Source organism: Hoplias malabaricus, chromosome 5 (genome assembly GCF_029633855.1).
Source record: "Hoplias malabaricus isolate fHopMal1 chromosome 5, fHopMal1.hap1, whole genome shotgun sequence".
NCBI classification, from domain to species: Eukaryota; Metazoa; Chordata; class Actinopteri; order Characiformes; family Erythrinidae; genus Hoplias; species Hoplias malabaricus.
The window spans coordinates 2,301,526-2,319,787 of NC_089804.1; the positions used below are offsets into that span (position 1 = coordinate 2,301,526).

An 18,262-nucleotide genomic window follows, 5' to 3' on the forward strand; every position below is an offset into this window, starting at 1 on the left:
TGATGTTTGCGTCTCTGGGACAGAAGCAGGGCAGCAGTAGAGACTCTCCTGGAGATTTGATGAACACGTTCCCACTAAAATCCAGCGGTATACAGCCTGCAGATTCACACAAACATCATCACCATCACTCTACAGTCTACAACATATTAACATCCCTCACTGATTTATACCACACTGTTCAGTCCTCTGTTCACATCAGTTCAACAGGAACCTGTCACTCCTGATTCCTGCTTTAATCACAGTTTACTGACTACTGCTTTAGTGAGAGGTCAATCAGAGAAGTACAACATCACGTTAACGGTCAGGAATGAGTTATTAATGATGTTATTAATCAGTTATTGATGATCCATTATTGAATTAAGACATTGTCCACTTCAGAACAGACACAGAAATGAATCAATGTTGTTACACACAGAACGTGACACACATCAACAACATAAACCGGGGAAATATTGGCAAATGATCGTTCACAGAAAACACTGATCACAGAGAGGAGGAATGGAACTGAAGCAGGAACAGACTACAACACATTCCCCTGTTGTACGACATCTATCCACAAACATACTGCTCTAATAAAGGCCACAAAAGACCAGATGATTTTGTGTGGTGTATTTCATATGCTGTGTTTCTGTTACATTTACCTTTGACATAAAGAGTGATAGCGCTGGCAAACTTTCCATTGACGCCACACACATATGTTCCTCCATCTTCTTCAGTGAGGGCAGAGATGTTCAGAGATAAATATCCTGGAGGATACTGGATCTTTCTCTGAACTCTGCCTCTGTAGCGCTGACTCTGTCTGTCGTCCTCTGGAAACACCATTACTTCAGGTGTGTAATCACCTTGTTTGAAAGTCTTTGTATATCCCCACTGTACTGTGTCTGATTTACTCTCAGGGTTTTTACAGGAGCAGGGCAGCACCACAGAGTCTCCAGCTGATTTAGTGAAGATACCTTTCAGACCTTGATCTACCTCACAACCTGCAGAAAAATGAGCAGAAGTTGTGTTACAGTCTTTAACTCTTTCAGCTCCAGCTCAGTCTCAGTCCAGCTGTAAATCACCAAACCTTGACGTCAGTGTAGAGCTGTGTGTGATTCACCCGCTCACATCTGAACAACCTGATATCATGGCTGAAATGTGCCTATGCTACTAAAAGACCACACCAGCTAAAACGTACATTTAACTACGTTTAACTTGATATGCGTCCCCTAGCCTCTAAGGCCGCTTGGAAAACGGCATGCTGAACCAAAGCATTCAAGTAGAAGATTATTTAACTTTTTTTTAGTGGAAAAATGTGTAGGGCGGCACGTTGGTGCAGCAGGTAGTGTCACAGTCACACAGCTCCAGGGACCTGGAATTTGTGGGTTCAATTCCTGCTCAGGGTGACTGTCTGTGATGAGTTGCGCCCAATGATTCCAGTTCGGCTCTGGACCCACCGCGTCCCTGAATTGGATAAGTGGTTACTGATATATATATATATATATACACGTGTGTAGGATATTTTATTTTGCTTGACACCAAGACCTCCCTCTAGATTTATTTATTATATATATATATATATATATATATATATATATATATATATATATATATATATATATATATATATCAGTTGATTTTCTAAACATTTTTCCACAAAAAAAAAGTTAAATAATCTTCTACTTGAATGCTTTGGTTCAGCATGCCGTTTTCCAAGCGGCCTTAGAGGCTAGGGAGCGCATATCAAGTTAAACGTAGTTAAATGTACGTTTTAGCTGGTGTGGTCTTTCAATAGCATAGGTATGTTTCAGCTATGATATCAGGTTGCATCTGAAACAACCACATCAACAACCACAACACAACAACAACTGCTTACAACTTAGAGCCACAGCCAAGATTTGATGTAGAACAATCTGGAGCTGTTTCACACAGGACTACATTTATCTGTGAAAGACATTCAGACTTGTTTATAACTCATTTATTACACATCATACGTGATTCTTCAGAAGGTGAATCCTTGTTTCTGCTCGAGCTGATGGATCCGTTCTGTCCAAACAGCTACAGTTTTCTGATAAACTTTAAATGGAGAGGAGTTCAGTTTGAACTCTGCTTTTTCACAAATAGTTTTATCAGCTCAAGCTGAGCTACAAACCACAGGGATATAGATGTGAACAATAATAAACTACTCATTACTTCTCAACACTATTCCAACATCTGTATCTGATGTCATTGATTATATTAATGATAATAGCATTAATAAAAAAAATATTTATAGAACATATTTCTTTAATGCAGCCATCAAATCTTTGAGACCCTCAGTTTAATTAGTATTATACATAAAAAGTTAAATACAAACAGCTTAATTTTTAATGTACACATAAAGTGGTGTTCAGCTGTTTAATAAAAACTCTACTTAGCTTTCCTCTCTGATTACGTTCCACAGTTCTGAAAATGTAATATACCTCTCCATGTCTAATATATTTTACAGAAGGTGTTTACAGAGGACTCTACAGATCTAAGACTGAGTGCTGGAACATAAACAGAGACTGTATTCTGTGGTAAACAGGAGCTGTAGGAAGATTTAGAGTTTAAAATGTCTCCTAAAAGACACAGTGGGCTGGTGGAGCTCTTTCAGGATGGGAGCGAGAGGAGCTCTGTATAGTGTGTGCTAGATTCTGCTGATTCAAACAAATAACTGCCTCTTTATTAAATATAATTTAAACCATTGTAAGATGGAGCTACAGAGGCCAACCCAGTTTTCTGCACTATGTTGTGATCAACTGTAACAACCATCTGATAAGATCTAATGAGATCAAATAAATGAATTCTCTTTTTTATGTTTAGAGCGAAACATTGACTGAACTTTTCTTAATAATTTATTTGATTCACATTTGTTTGAAAACTATATTTTGTCTTAATGTTTTCTTGAAGATGTAATATTTGTGATAGATCTATAATTATAAACTCAGGCAGGAGACATTTTATTTAGAGCTGTCAGCATAAGTGTTACATATGTGAGTGAATTCATTTAAAATATCGTTAATCAATAAACATTGGTTCACATTTGTAAAATCTGAAATGTGGCGAATAGAGTTAATAAGCTCTTCTTTCACATATTTGATCATTTCAATTCATTAAAGCAAAGATAAAAAAGACTCATAAAAATGTAATGGTGTTTAGGACGGATATTAGGAGAGACACAGAGGACACAAACATGGAGAATACTATTATCTCACAAAGTTCACTGCAGTAAAAGTGGACACTGTTTCCATGAAGAACACCTCAGAGTTATTGTAGAACTCACCTGAATTCACCTGCAGCAAACAGTAGAGTAGATACACACACAGCAACATCTTCAACACCAGACTGATACTCTCTCTCTCTCTCTCTCTCTCTTTATATATATATATATATATATATATATATATATATATATATATATTTATTTCTCTCTCTCTCTCTCTCTCTCTCTCTCTCTCTCTCTCTCTCTCTCAGTCGTCTGTGTCCACTCTGAGACTGAGAGAAAGGTAGAGACTGTTTTTAAATCCAACTCATTCACCACATCCTCAGATAACTCTTCTTATGCTTCTTTTTCTGCTGAAACTCTGCAAAACGTCTTTGAAGCTCAACACACTTAGAGGAGAGCACTATTCCTGCATTGACTAGTGTCACACTGAGTGTGTGTGTGTGTGGTGGGGGTGGGGTCACTGGAGGAAACCCACGCAGACACAGGGAGAACACACCGCACTCCTCGCAGACAGTCACCTGGAGGAAACCCATACAGACACAGGGAGAACACACCACACTCCTCACAGACAGTCACCCGGAGGAAACCCGCGCAGACACAGGGAGAACACACCACACTCCTCACAGACAGTCACCCGGAGGAAACCCGCGCAGACACAGGGAGAACACACCACACTCCTCACAGACAGTCACCCGGAGGAAACCCACACAGACACAGAGAGAACACACCACACTCCTCACAGACAGTCACCTGGAGGAAACCCACGCAGACACAGAGAGAACACACCACACTCCTCACAGACAGTCACCCGGAGGAAACTCATGCGGACACAGAGAGGGGCTGTGGTTTCGAGTCCTGCTCCGGGTGACTGTCTGTGAGGAGTGTGGTGTGTTCTCAACCACCATATATCTCAAAATCATAACATGTTATAGAATTTCATTATTTTGAGATACTGTCTCATTATTTCAAGATACTATCTCATTATTTCAAGATACTATCTCAATATATTGACTTAGTATCTGAAAATAATGCGATAGTATCTCATTAATACTTGCTTATTAATGAAAAAAAAAAATGTTACATTTTTTAATTATTTTATGTGGTGGAAATGGGCGTCCAAAAAACTTTACCTGTAAAACCCTGTAACTCTTTATCTTTATGTTGTACATTATCTAGACAGTCTTTATCATAAGGAAATTACAGACATATTTTTCTTAGTGTTTTGCATAAAGTGTGTAAATGTAAATTCACCTGGTGTTGGGTGGGTTTGGTTTATATGTTCCTTGGTAAATTACAGTCTTGTATGTTTCCCAGTCCTGAGGAAGGTTAAGAATTTGTACATATTACTGAACACAGACCGGCTGATAGTGGTAGTCATTTACGATAGATATTTTTCCATGTCTTTTAGTCTCCATCCTGTTTCTTCTTCACAGCTCTTCCTGTAGAGTTTGAATGTAACTTCATTTATTCACTCACAAAGCTTTTCTTTACACAACCAAAATAATTCCTAAAATACTAAACTGTATTGTCTCTGTTTGATTTTAAAAGTATCTACAAAATTGTACTGATCACAAACATTACTGTCTCTAAACTAGAAAATACAATCAGTTTCAAAGCGTCAGTGCAAATTTGTCTTACATCATCCATTTGGTTTTACCTTACATACAATCAATTTATCATACATACATAATTTTACTGTGAACATGTCTCAAAATCATTACATGTTTGAGCATGACATATGGTGGTTGTAGGGTCTCATGAGTAAAACAATATTATTGCTGAAGTTTATTTTCCCTAGTCATTGTCATCCTCCCCCACGGCATGTTGACCAGGGACATTAACTCAAATTTTAAAATACTTTTCCATTTCAGTTTGACTTTGAATGACTTTAAGTGTGTTCTGCAGTGAGGAGCTGATGGTGATAATAGAGCTGTATGTTTGTATGGGTGTGGAATTATAGTTCACTCTGTTTTACCCATTCCGTATTTCCAGAAGCTGTAAGCAACACTTCCCAGAAGTGAGAGCAGTATCAGTACGAAAACACAGAGGGTGATGATGGGCTTCTGGTCTTTAAAGAGAGAAGAGTCACTTCCTGATTGACCTGCTGAAAAAATCAAGTGTATGTTAAAGTGGTTCATGGACTGAAAGTTCAAACCAATTCTGCAGTGTTTTTTTTTAAATGATTACTGACTAAATGAAAATATCTAAAGTCCACACCACATTTGTGTTTTCCAGGTTAATTATATTCATTGCTATGATCCTAAAATGTTTCTACTTATAAATTTCACCATATGTTACAATGTCCTGATGTCACTAAAAAATTTGTCATCAATATTTGTAAATAACTGTATTATGTTGATATATATACATATATAACAATGTAATAATCATGTTATGAATAATTACATTTAAATAGTGCAGCTAGTAAATACCCATCATTTCTAAGGGTTAAATTGTAAAATGTCAAACTTCAGGTTGTTTCTCACAAAAACTGATTGAATTTTAACACTATTTTAACATCCTTTCTTCTTTGTTAATGTTTACCTATAAAAGCAAAAATAAAAAATCATGTTCCATAAATTTTCATATATTTTAGACGGACAAATGACAGACAGTTTCCTACCACTGTATAAAAAGCTCAAGCTGGGTGCACTGTAGAAGACTCATTCTGAGTCCAGTTCACATCCCTGTGGAAGCATTTATTAATGAGTTTATTCAGTGAAACTCTAAAATGCCACAGCAGTATGAAGTAAGATTCATAATGTCATGAGTCCAGTTTCTACTGAAAATAATAAAAAAAAAAGTGAACATCTTGGGGGGTAAATATTAGTAATAAATTAATGAGTAGTAGTGAAGTCAATAGGAACCCTAAATCCTAATGCTGACACTGCATCTGTTTGTTGCAAAAACAGAAATACATTTTAATTGTGAAGAGTCATAGATAATGTAACCATTCTCAGTTCAGTTAAATATAAGTAAATTATACAAACTGCATAAACACATGTCCAGAACATCACAGTGAAAAACACATAAAAAAGAGGCAGGTCTGCAAATGCGTTTATTTATTGCCCTGCACTTAGATAAATGTGGGGATTTTTTGTTAGTTTTTTAAATTATATTTTGGCTTCTCAACATCATTAAAAGCTAGAAAAGCTAGAAGTGTGTTAGATATCATCTCTGACTGTGTGCACACACCACAAATGATAAAATCACTCATCATTGCCGAAGCAGCAGGCGATGTGTCTCTGCTGGGTGTGTCCAACAATTCACAGACAGCCAAGCAAACAACGTTTTTAAAGGAACAGCAACCAGTTTAAGCAATAAATGTAGCCTTTATTTATTCAGTAAATTATCACAATACCAACTTAACATTTTATATCATTTGTGTGAATCAAGACAATGTATTTTACACGGAATAATCAACAAATCTGATTAAAACATAGGTCAAATTTGATGCATGAAAACAGGCTTTCTTCTGTTCTGAGAGTCGCAACCTGTGCCTTCACCAACCCTTAAGTGCTCTTTTAAGATCCATACACCACTAATAAAAGCAGTGATTCCTTTCACACACAGTAATAACCCAACATCGGTTTCCCCAACTTTAGCTTCACTTAATAAAACTGCACTGAAACACAGAGATATACTTTACACATCTCCCATTTAAGACTCGTGGAATAATTCAAAGAAAAACTAATTACAAACCTGCCGTTTTTATATTGTCTATTTATTTAACAGTAACTGAACTCAATAAATGTTCATTGTAATTTGGGTATAATGTACTTTGTTCAAAAACAAACATTTAAAGCAATTATTATTTACAGCTGTAATGAACAGCACAAAACTATTTACTAAATAATATCTAAGTTTAAAAGTTTAAAACTAGTTTGCCTACAGCTGTAGTGTGTTTCTCCTTTTTGAGAAATAGAAAAATCTTTGGTAGGAAGTAAAGAGCAGTTCTGAGTGTACTTGGGATCCTGTTTTATGATTGGTGTCACTGCTCATTTGCATAAAGCTGAGTGGATCTGAACTGTATCGCATCGCTGAATTCATGCACTCCACATTGCTCATGGTCGGGTTGCTTAACACTTGCATGTCACTGAATCTCATTAAAAATGAATGACTTCCAGTCGCTCTGTTGTGTTCATTGTTTTCGATGTGGACACACTGTTAGATATTTGGAAAAGTGGGCTCTTGTCCTGGACACTGCATTAAGCTGTGTTTGTTTTAGGCAGGTCATTGAGTGATGTGCCATAATTCTGGAGATTTAGTGGCACAATTTGTCAACATTGCTAGAACCCATTTCAGCTTTGTGGTTTTCTGTGGTGCTGGGATGTTTCTTTTGGTGTTGCTCTTCACTGGCATGACTCTACATCTGCTGTTTTCTTATAAGACTATTGTCTTCATTTAGCTTTGTTGAGCTCTTCAGTTCTGATGATGATCTTGCTTCTTGAGGGTTTGACAGATACAGTTGTATAATCCGTGTAAATTACTGTGTGTTTGTGGTTCTTCAGGGGGTTAATTATTTATATTGGAAAATGTAATGAGCACTTGTTATATGAAAGGGAAGAGTGATAAATGTTTTATGAAGACTGAGTGTAGCACATGCTCTGTCCAAGACGATCTGCATTATTTTGGTTTCTGTGATTTATAAAAATAACTCAACATTTAACAGTAGTTCTCACTTTTGACAATGGGCAAATCTCATGTTCTAAAACTAGTTCCATAAACAATGAAACCTCTGGTCATGAGTTGATTTACTGCAAGTTCAATGATACACACAGTAAATATGCTTTGCCCTCTGTTTCAGTTTTGGATTTATCTTCAGAATCCTGTGTCTGAGAATCACTCCAAATGTCAATAACACAATCTGTGTTGATGTTGAGAATCCACTGTGTTACTGGCAGTAACGCTACTACACGCTTGCACTTTGATAAAAGGAGATTCCAAAGAAGATTATCATCACCTGTGTTATCTATTTTGCACACGTCCCTGACCTGAGGTGTGTGGCAGACAGTTGTGGAATTGCTTAGTAAACTAGGTGGCACAGCCCTTGCCCTAACATAAACACATCCTTTCTTCACTTTTGCCTTGATACTGCAGCAGCTCTCTTCTGCCATCTCTCTCCTTTCTCTGTCCTGCCATCAGGGAGAAGGTACCACACCATCCAGTCCAACACGAACAGACTCTGCAACAGCTTCATCCCATAAGCCATCAGACTCTTCAACTCCAGAGTCTGAACTGACAGACTGTTATACACACACACACACACACACACACACACACACACACACACATTCACCAACCACTTATCGCAGATAACCTGATTAGCAGTCTTGCACCTACTTACTACCTCACACTGTGGACTCACCCTGGATTCTCCTGTACATTGTATAATTTGTACTTTACGTCCTGTACTTTTACTGTTCTGTGGCTGTTACCAAGAAAGACTTCTGTGCACATCTTCCACAGAACATAGTTTACACTTATTTTCTGTATTGTATTATACTGGAACACCACTCCTTCTCCTCTATAACTTCAACTTCAAGAAGGAGGCTCTGCTGCAGCCGTCAGTGGAACAACCAAACTGAGGAAACGGTCTGGACGTGTAACATATTACCTCAGGTTCTCTTTGTAGGAGACAGTCCACACCGTCTTCTCTGTAACTCCCAAAAACCATCCACTATCGCTTTTTCTTATCTGTTTAGTGCTTTTGGTGATTTCAGTAAAAGTGAAGCAGTGGAAATGAAACTAAACACAAATGTGGTCAGTGAACCTCAAGGAGAAAAATATCAGGAGAAAATGTAGGGTATGAGCTCTTTAAATTCTCATAGAATCCACAGCGTGACACTCTCAGATCTTCAGGATTTTACACACGTTCCTCTGTCACTAAACAGGGTTCTTTAAGGGTTCTTTAGTAAACGTTCTAGATATTTTACTAAAAACTGAAAGTGTAAATGCTCTTCTCTGGGACTCTGCTCTAGAACCCACTGTAAACAGTTCTAGATAGCACTGAGAGGGTTCTCCAGCTGGTGTCTGGTGTAAAACCCATTTCACTAAGAGTGTTTATCTAAGTCTGTTAGATCTTACAGGAGTGGAGTGAGGGAGAGGACTTTGGATGGAAGCTGATGAGGGACAATAGGAGACAGGTGTGTGAGACTGAACCGGTGCTGGGACAGTGGTTAATATTCAGGGGAGGAGGACCTCTGGTGGACAGGCTGAGAGCTGCACCTGACAGGTTTTTCTGGGGGCGCAGGGCGCAGTATTCGCTGTAGAGTTTAGAGCCGAGTGCAGAGACGTGTTTTAATCACTGAGTAAAAGCAGTGAAACAGAAGATGAAGAAGAAGGTGAAGATTTCAGTAAAATACAGAAACACCACATGACTCTGAGTGACTTTATCACTTTATTAAACAATAAACAACAAAGAAAAACAAATCTAACAGACTTTAAAAGCAGAGCAGAGAACAGAAGAACAGATTTAAACTGGAATAAAGTCGTGTAAACTCTCCCACACAGAACACCTGAGGACAGTGGAAGATAAAGAAGGTAAAAGTGTAAAATCACACTCTTCTGGTTTTCTACCGTCACTTTGAATTCTCAATCAGTTCTGAATATCATTAAAGCACAGGGTCTGAGTCTCTCAGTTCTCTCTCTGTCCATGGGAGGGCTTCTCTCTCACAGTTCTCCAGGGTTCCTCACACAGAACTCTACAGGCTCTGTATAACACACACAAGTTTGAAAAGACAAATGTTGCTGTCATCATTTAAACTCTTTGCTTATGCTTTCTTTAATAGCATCCAGTAAATCATGCACTTACACTTCCGGGTGAACTGGGTACTAAACCCCTGACAAGGTTCCAGTAAATAGAACACAGTAAACTAATAATAACAATGGTGAACGCGGACTGAGCGACTGAATAAAAACAACTCTCTGATGTAAATTACTTGGTGCTGTTTCAGAACAGGTTTTGTGTGAAATCCACAGATGAATTTAACTCAAACTGAGCTACAGAACTACAGACGATAACACCTCAGCTACTCACTAACACACATATAGTCAAGGTCCACAGGGAACACACTGCAGTGAGACGTCATTCTGCAGGTTTCCAGGGTTTATTTTTAGTTTTTCTTTTTCTTTGTCTGAGTGAAAAGAAAGATTAATAAAAATTGTGTTTATAAACGTGACCCAGTGCTGTACAAAAACATTAAACAAGCAGTTTTTTTTTTTTTTTCAGTTTTATTCAAGACTGTGGTCAGAGTTGAGGACAGACTTCAGAACGAGGAACAGAGGGGACATAGCAACAGAAACTAGAGACTGAGAGAAGTGTGAAAATCACTCTCCAACTCATTGGCCACATTCTCAAACTCTCATCTTTAGATGTGTCCACACTCATCTAAAGATATGTGAAACAGTCTCAAACATTCAGCTTTCTTTCCGCTGACACTCATTCCATCCTCAATGCTACAGTCATAAAATAAAAACGGATTCTTCTGTTATCAGTCTCTAATTTCCCCATTTTTAGAGAATGTCCATCTCTCCATTACCTAGAGCTCCCTCAACAATCCCACACTGAAGGTGGGTGAGTGAAAGAGTACATTCTTTCCCCTTAAACAGACGAAGGGCCAGGCCTTCGGGTATTTACTGTTTTGGAGTTTCCAGTGAAATGGCCAGTGATTGTAGCCCTGAGTTTATTTGGAGGATCTCTGCTCTGAAAATCTCTGAAGCTATACATTCCTGAGTGAAATCTGTTAAATGCTAACTTTTTGAAGTTTAAGTTTCAACTAACTTTCTGAATTTATATTGTTGGTAACATGTCAGCCATTAGGGCGGCACGGTGGCGCAACAGGTAGTGTTGCAGTCACATAGCTCCAGGGACCTGGAGGTTGTGGGTTCGATTCCTGCTCCGGGTGACTGTCTGTGAGGAGTGTGGTGTGTTCTCCCCGTGTCTGCGTTGGTTTCCTCCGGGTGACTGTCTGTGAGGAGTTGGTGTGTTCTCCCCCTGTCTGTGTTGGTTTCCTCCGGGTGCTCTGGTTTCCTCCCAAAGTCCTGCAACACACGTTGCAGGTGGATTGGTGACTCAAAAGTGTGTGTGTGTGTGTCTGTGTTGCCCTGTGAAGGACTGGTGCCCCCTCCAGGGTGTATTCCCACCTTGCGCCCAATGATTCCAGGTAGGCTCTGGACCAACTGCGACCTTGAATTGGATAAGCGGTTACAGATGATGAATGAATGAATGTCAGCCATTTCTTCTTATTCAGATTATTGCCTCGTTATTGGCCCATGATCCTCCTGTAGGAAATCTCTGTGTCCTATTTCACCCTAATATTAGTTTTGTCCCGCATCAAGTCTCTAAGTCTGCATTGTTTCATCTGCATGGTACAGCCAGACTCCGCCCTCAGCTTTCCCATAGAGACACTGAACTACTGGAGCAGTCTGTAAACACATCCTCGTTAGACTACTGAAGCTACTCTATTGTGTAAAAATTAGAAGTTGAGGTTCAATTAATGCATTAACTTAATATCAAAAATAAATCCACCTGTTAAATATAGAATATATAAATTTTATGAGATTGATTTATGAGAGTAAGAAGAGGGTTAGAAGTGAAGGCCCTGGTCTTGTGTTGGTTTTCAGGTTCCTTGGTAAATTACAGGTGACTATGACATTCAACCCTGAGGAAGGCAGAGTGTTGGTACATATCATTAAATTAATAGACAGCTGTTTTGAGTAGACTTTCTACATTGTCCTGTTTGTTTCCTGTAGAGCTTGAATGTGACCTCAGATACTCACTCAGACACACGCTGGTTTTACAAAGCCAAACATTCCTAAAATCCAAACAGGCTAAAATATTCTTTATTGTATCTTTATTGCATCTGATTTAAGGACAGTCCAAATGTTTCACTCATGGTATAACCGAGTAAATAAATCACTTTCATTTTTTTTTATGAGAATTTGCATCATTCATTTTATTTTACTGTTAAACCATTGTCATCATTGTCCTCAGCATAGCGCCTCAGCACATGACTAAAGTATTAAATCCATCTCCATTTCAGGTTCACTTTAAATGTCCCTGGTGTAATTACTTATTAGAAGAACAGTGTTTTATACAGTGAGGAGCTGATGGTGATAAAAGACCTGTATGTTTGTGTTATTGTGGATTTTAGTTCAGTTTTAGTCTCCTAGCAGTAAGAGGAGTATCAGTAAGAAACCACAGTGGATGATTGGGTTCCAGATTTTCAAGACAGAAGAGACACTTCCTGATGCACCTGCAGAAAATAAAAACATGGTTTATGAAAGGTTTTTCATGGTCTGGACATCATCCAGAGGAACCAAAAACACACTGTAAATATAGTTGAACTATGACTGACTTGTAGATCATTGAAACAAGTGGAAATGTGAAAAATTCTGAAGTCCACACAACATTTGTTTTTTGAAAGAAGAAGATGAGAGAAATAGTTGTGGTTTAATGAAAATATTCTCACTTAATTTCTCCATATTTTAAAATCTTTGAGGTATTAATTATGTTGTTAAGCCGTTATTGGTTACCCTTTAAATTAAGGGCATTTTATTCACTTTATGTAAGGGGAATATAAACATAAGTCTTAAAGTTACATTCTTAATGGGACAAGAAATAATCGCATTGACAAATTGAGCTAATTTCTAACTTTTAATTGAAGTTATGTAATAACATAATTTTGTACACTTCTTTCTGTTCTGTGCATCCCATAGAGTACATTTCCATATAAAAATTTCACATGGTGTTTTTTAAATTATTTAATTGGTACACCATCGCGTCCTGGCTGTTTTTACGTGTGTGTTTTTTTTTTTGTTTTTGTTTTTTTTAACACTTACTGGTTTATACCTGCTGACTTTGCTAAAGTGGTGTCCTGCTAACAGTCACACTAAGGACATTTTATAAAGTCTGGTGATGTATTTCTGGTTTCATTTGGTAAAGTAAATATATCATTGCTATGTTGCAGTGTGTAAAATACAGATTGAGTTAATTAAATGTTCTCATCTGTCCGTTTCATACTTGTATAACAGGGCACAGCAGACTTGTATAACAGGGACACCACCACCCATATCCTGCCCATGTCCCTGAATTAAATATGCATAAGATGCAAAGACATCATGTACTCTCCTTGAATACAGAGCTCTAAACCTCATTTTGACTAGTAACCATAAGGACTGTAGATCTCATAAACTATAGTTTGGATCTCCATAACAAAATAGGAGATATCTGTAAAACTATTATGATTAGCCATAACTAAAATGGTTGATATCATAATCTAAATTATTACTAGATCTGTTGCAGTGGTTACTAGTAAACATGAAATTACAGATATCTATAATTAAACTTTTAATAGAACAACTGACACTGCAGATATCTAGAATGTAATCCTGACTAGTAACTGTTCCAGTTTAAGATATCAATAATGTTAGTCTTAGTAGTCATGTAAATCCATGGAGACATAAGACTAGTCAAAGTTACACTAAGCATATGTTTCTTAGTTTTGTTGTGAATATGTGGGTCATTATTGTGACTATTCACTTATCGCACAGCATCCATCCAGAAGATACGCTCTTTTAATAAAGTCAGTGTCACAAGAGACCAGATGAGTTTATTTAATGTATTTCATATCTTGTTTTTCTATTAGATTTACCTTCGACATGAAGAGAAACAGCACTGGAAAAGTTCCCATTGATGCCACAAAGGTATGTTCCTGTATCTTCTTTAGTGAGCTTAGAGATGTTCAGAGATAAATAACCCGGAGGATTCTGGATCTTTCTTTGAACTCTGGCTTTGTAGCGTTGATTCGATCTCTCCTCTGGAAGTCTTCAGCTTCATATTTTCCTGGTGTGAATATCTTTGTATATCCCCACTGTACTGTGTCTGATTTACTCTCAGGGTTTTTACAGGAGCAGGGCAGCACCACAGAGTCTCCAACTGATTTAGTGATGGGTTCTCGTTTCAGACCTCGATCTACCTCACAACCTGCAGAAAAATGAACAGAAGTTGTGTTACAGTCTTTAACTCTTTCAGCTCCAGCTCAGTCTCAGTCCAGCTGTAAATCACCAAACCTGGACGTCAGTTTAGAGCTGTGTGTGATTCACCCGCTCACATCTGAAACAACCACATCAACAACCAAACACCTCAGAGAATAGAGAATTGATATTTCTGTTTCACACAGAATGATAATTGTGTGAAACACATTTTAAGCATGTATAAGTCTTTTTTCACTGTACTGAAATGAGTTTGTTCAGAAGGTGAATCGTTGTTTCTGCTCGAGCTGAAGGATCTGTTCTGTCCAAACAGCGTCAACTTTCTAAGTCAAATTCTAAGTCAAAGTTTTAAAAAAATCCTAGGGTTAAATTTACAGCTAAATTGATATTTTAGATTTTTATTATTTTAATCTATGATTAGATTAGATCATTTTAATCTACTAATTATAATCTATGACTGAGTGTCTTGCGTGTACTTTTAAAATTTTCCTGATGTAATTGCCTAGGACTGACATGTTCAGAGAAAAGAGCAGAGGTCTTAAGATCGAACCTTTCTGAACTCCAAATGAAAACTGTATCAAAAGCTACATTAGGCTCTAATAAATCAAAATGGGTACTTTTTAATGTCATATTTAAAATGGACCAGTGCTATGTCTGTGCTGTTTCAGACTGAAATACGGCATTCTCAAGATGTTTAAATCTGGTTTCACATTTAATTGTTTGAAAGCACCCTTTTCCTATTTGTAAAATCTCAAAAGTGAGAAACAGTTAATTAAAAAATATTTTGTTCACCTTTTTCAATCTTTTCTATTCATTTTCAGAACCAAGGCAAAATATAACTGTAAATGTAATGCAGTACTGTGTGGCAAAATTCAACTTTTAAATTCAAGTTTCACCCAAGCATGTGATCAGAGATTAGGGCAGGATTTATAGGACAAAGTGGGCACACCAATAAGAAGCACTAATAAAAATATTTATAATAACAAGCATAAAAAAAATAACCTTCTTCACGTTCTGTCCAGTTCACTGCAGTAAAAGTGGACACTGTTTCCATGAAGAACACCTCAGAGTTACTGTAGAAGTCACCTGAATTCACCTGCAGCAAACAGTAGAGTAGATACACACACAGCAACATCTTCAACACCAGACTGATACTCTCTCTCTCTCGCTCTATTTCTCTCTTTCTCTCTCTCTCTCTCTCTCTCTCTCTCTCTCTCTCTCTCTCTTTGTCTCTCACACAATTGCTGATGTCTACTTAGACTGAGAGATGTGTGAAGGTTGTTTATAACTCTCTGGCTCATTCACCACATCCCCTGAAACTACCCTCCCTCTCACCCTTGATCGGTAGTGTGAGATAAGTGTGACTGACAGTTTTAACCCTTTGGCTTATACACCACATTATGAAATATAACTTTATAACTTGTATTTATATTTATAAACATTTTTATATATATATTATATGTGTTAAAACCCAAAAATATTTTGGGTTCTAATTGGATGTAAGCCATAAACATCGAAATAGGTCACTCTGTTTTTAATGAATGCATGAGCTTCACTTTTTTAACTGAATTACTGAAATTAATTCACTTTTTGATGATATTCTAATTTATTGAGATGCACCTGTTATACGTCTCTCGGTTCAGTGTCAAACACACACACACACACACACACACACACACACACACACAAACACATCAAATCTGTCTTTTTATTGTGGTTCTTTAAGTGTTTTTAACAAAGGCAAATTATGTCATTAGTTCATTATCATCAGCAAAAGCAGATGATGGTAGAGATCAGTAGGGACCTTCATTAAACATGTGCACTCCACCTGGGTAGAGTGGTGTTCCACTGGACTCTCCAGAGTGTTTTTAGGGTGTAGTTTGCACCCTGGCCATTGGTGTAAAGATGGGTGTTTCGGATGGCTCACGCACATGTGGGTGTTACATACAAACAGAGTATTTACCATAGAATTTTACTGTCTTATCAGACCTAGCTCATCTGTAAAGCAGCTCAGTGACCAGCATTACAGTTCTTGTTCACTGTGGGAACATATCTCAGTGTCCATAAATGCTTGTATTATCATTCTACACAACTGGGTTCTTAACATCATTAAAAGCTAAGGATGGAGTGACTGAAATCATCTCTTAGATATTTGGAAGATCAAGCTCTTGCCCTGGATTATGCTGTGTTTGCTTTGAGTAGTTCATCAAGTGGTGTGTCATCTATCGGACTTGTGGAGATACAAGCAGTCAGCCATTGCTTAAACCTATTTCTTTTGCCATTGATATTAACTGACAAGCCCTAAGAGCTATTGTCTGATTTGGTGGAGGACGCATAACATTCTCCTCCAAGTGTGTTAAGCTCCAATAACTTCTGACTTTGTCAACATCAGCAGAAAAGTGCATAGAATTATTGTCCATGATGTGGACAGGACTACAGCGGTGAGCATATTCTGTCTGTCTCGTTCTGTAGAGGCACACTCCCCACACAGTGCACTTTGCAGATTATAAAACAAAGACTACTATACCCAGACTTTGCACTAGTTTGACAGGGTCCTGTCAAGCTTATAGAGAGGTAAAGGATGAACACATGGCTTGTACTTGTAGTCTCTTACACATAGAAATAAAACGAGTAAAATTAATGGATTACTGAAGCTTGTATATTGGCTGTGTGTGAAAGACCTTCACAGATTTGATTATGAGAACAGAGAAATACACTGTTAAATAAAATGCTAATATGGCTAACAGTGGGCAACAGCACATTCTATGTGGTCAGATCCATGTAAAAAATCAAGAGTTAAACCATTCTGTGTGAAGATAAAAGCACTGCTCGTGAGGAAAAAAAAAAGCACCTCTCTACAGGAAGGAAACACTGCATGAGAAGAAATACAACTTGGAGTGTTTCAAATGAAAATTACTATTGCATGCAAGGAAATTGCACTTTTTAAGTTTTGCACTGAGCTTTCTGGAGCTGTGCTCTGGCCGAATAGCAACAAAATTTCTCAGCTGCTTTTACAGTGCTGCTGTGTGTTTTAACCAGGAGAGCACCATAAACCACACACTGCAGGTTTACTCACTCACTCTTTACAGCAGGTTCAGTTCAAAGTGATATATGATATAAGTGTGGAAAAGATGGCAAATTCCAGGTTTATTAGCCAAGAAAATGTCTAATTGGCCAGAGCACAGCTCCAGAGAACACACAGAGAGAGCACTGTCCTGTTTTATTTCTTTGTGAGTTTTTTTTTTTTTTTTCTGATTTCAAATCAGAAAGCAGATAACAGGGAAACTGTCATCCTGTTTTTCCGATTCCAAAATGAAGCTGATCAGCTATAAACACAGAGATGCCCGTCCTCAAAGAAGGCTTCTTAGAGGCAAGAAATAACAAAACATCAGCCAATAACATTCACTGAGAGAAACAACCCTGTGTCCGTCCCCAAATCCCTGTCCATAACCATCTCTCCTCAGTTGATTTTGGCACGTGAGTTCCTTGCATACAAGAGTAATAGATATTGCACAAGAGGGTTTTAAACACTCATGATTTTACTTCTCCCAATGCGAGCTGTTTTCTTCCTTTGAGAGGTGTTTTTTTTATCACAAGCAGTGATTTCTCTTCACACACAATGGTTTTGTCTGCTCTGGATTTTTTGGCATGGATCTGATTTGACATTCCTCCTTATTATGAAACACAGCGGGATCCCTTTACCCTGCTGACAGGAAGAGGCTGTGCATTTCTGTGTATTTAAATGCTGTGAGCCTCTCTCCAGTGTGGGGAGAGAAGTTGTGTATGAGGTAAAATACCATCTGTATTTGTGCCAGCTTTCTTTTCTCTTTTTATATTGTTGCTGTGACTACAGCAAAAAAAAAAAAATAATGTGACTCAAAAGCAGGTGTGGGCATGTTTCTGATAAATAAGACAGGGACTAGGCGCTCCCAGTAAGGAAACGAGCAGGGCATTCTCCTGGCAGGATATATCACAGCACAATGATTATGTAAAAATGCTGGTATGTGCATTGTGCTTTTAAAGATTTAGGGTGAAATGAAT

General features: G+C 37.8%; 1 long non-coding RNA gene across 1 annotated transcript; it reads right to left on the reverse strand.

Annotated features, from left to right (window-relative positions):
- Positions 1–11,702: 11,702 nt before the first annotated feature.
- On the reverse strand, positions 11,703–15,406 carry LOC136696848 (uncharacterized). The gene is made up of 3 exons (XR_010802644.1): positions 15,224–15,406; positions 13,882–14,213; positions 11,703–12,483 (listed from the first exon to the last, which is right to left on the reverse strand). It is a non-coding gene; the product is annotated as an uncharacterized lncRNA (long non-coding RNA).
- Positions 15,407–18,262: the final 2,856 nt, after the last annotated feature.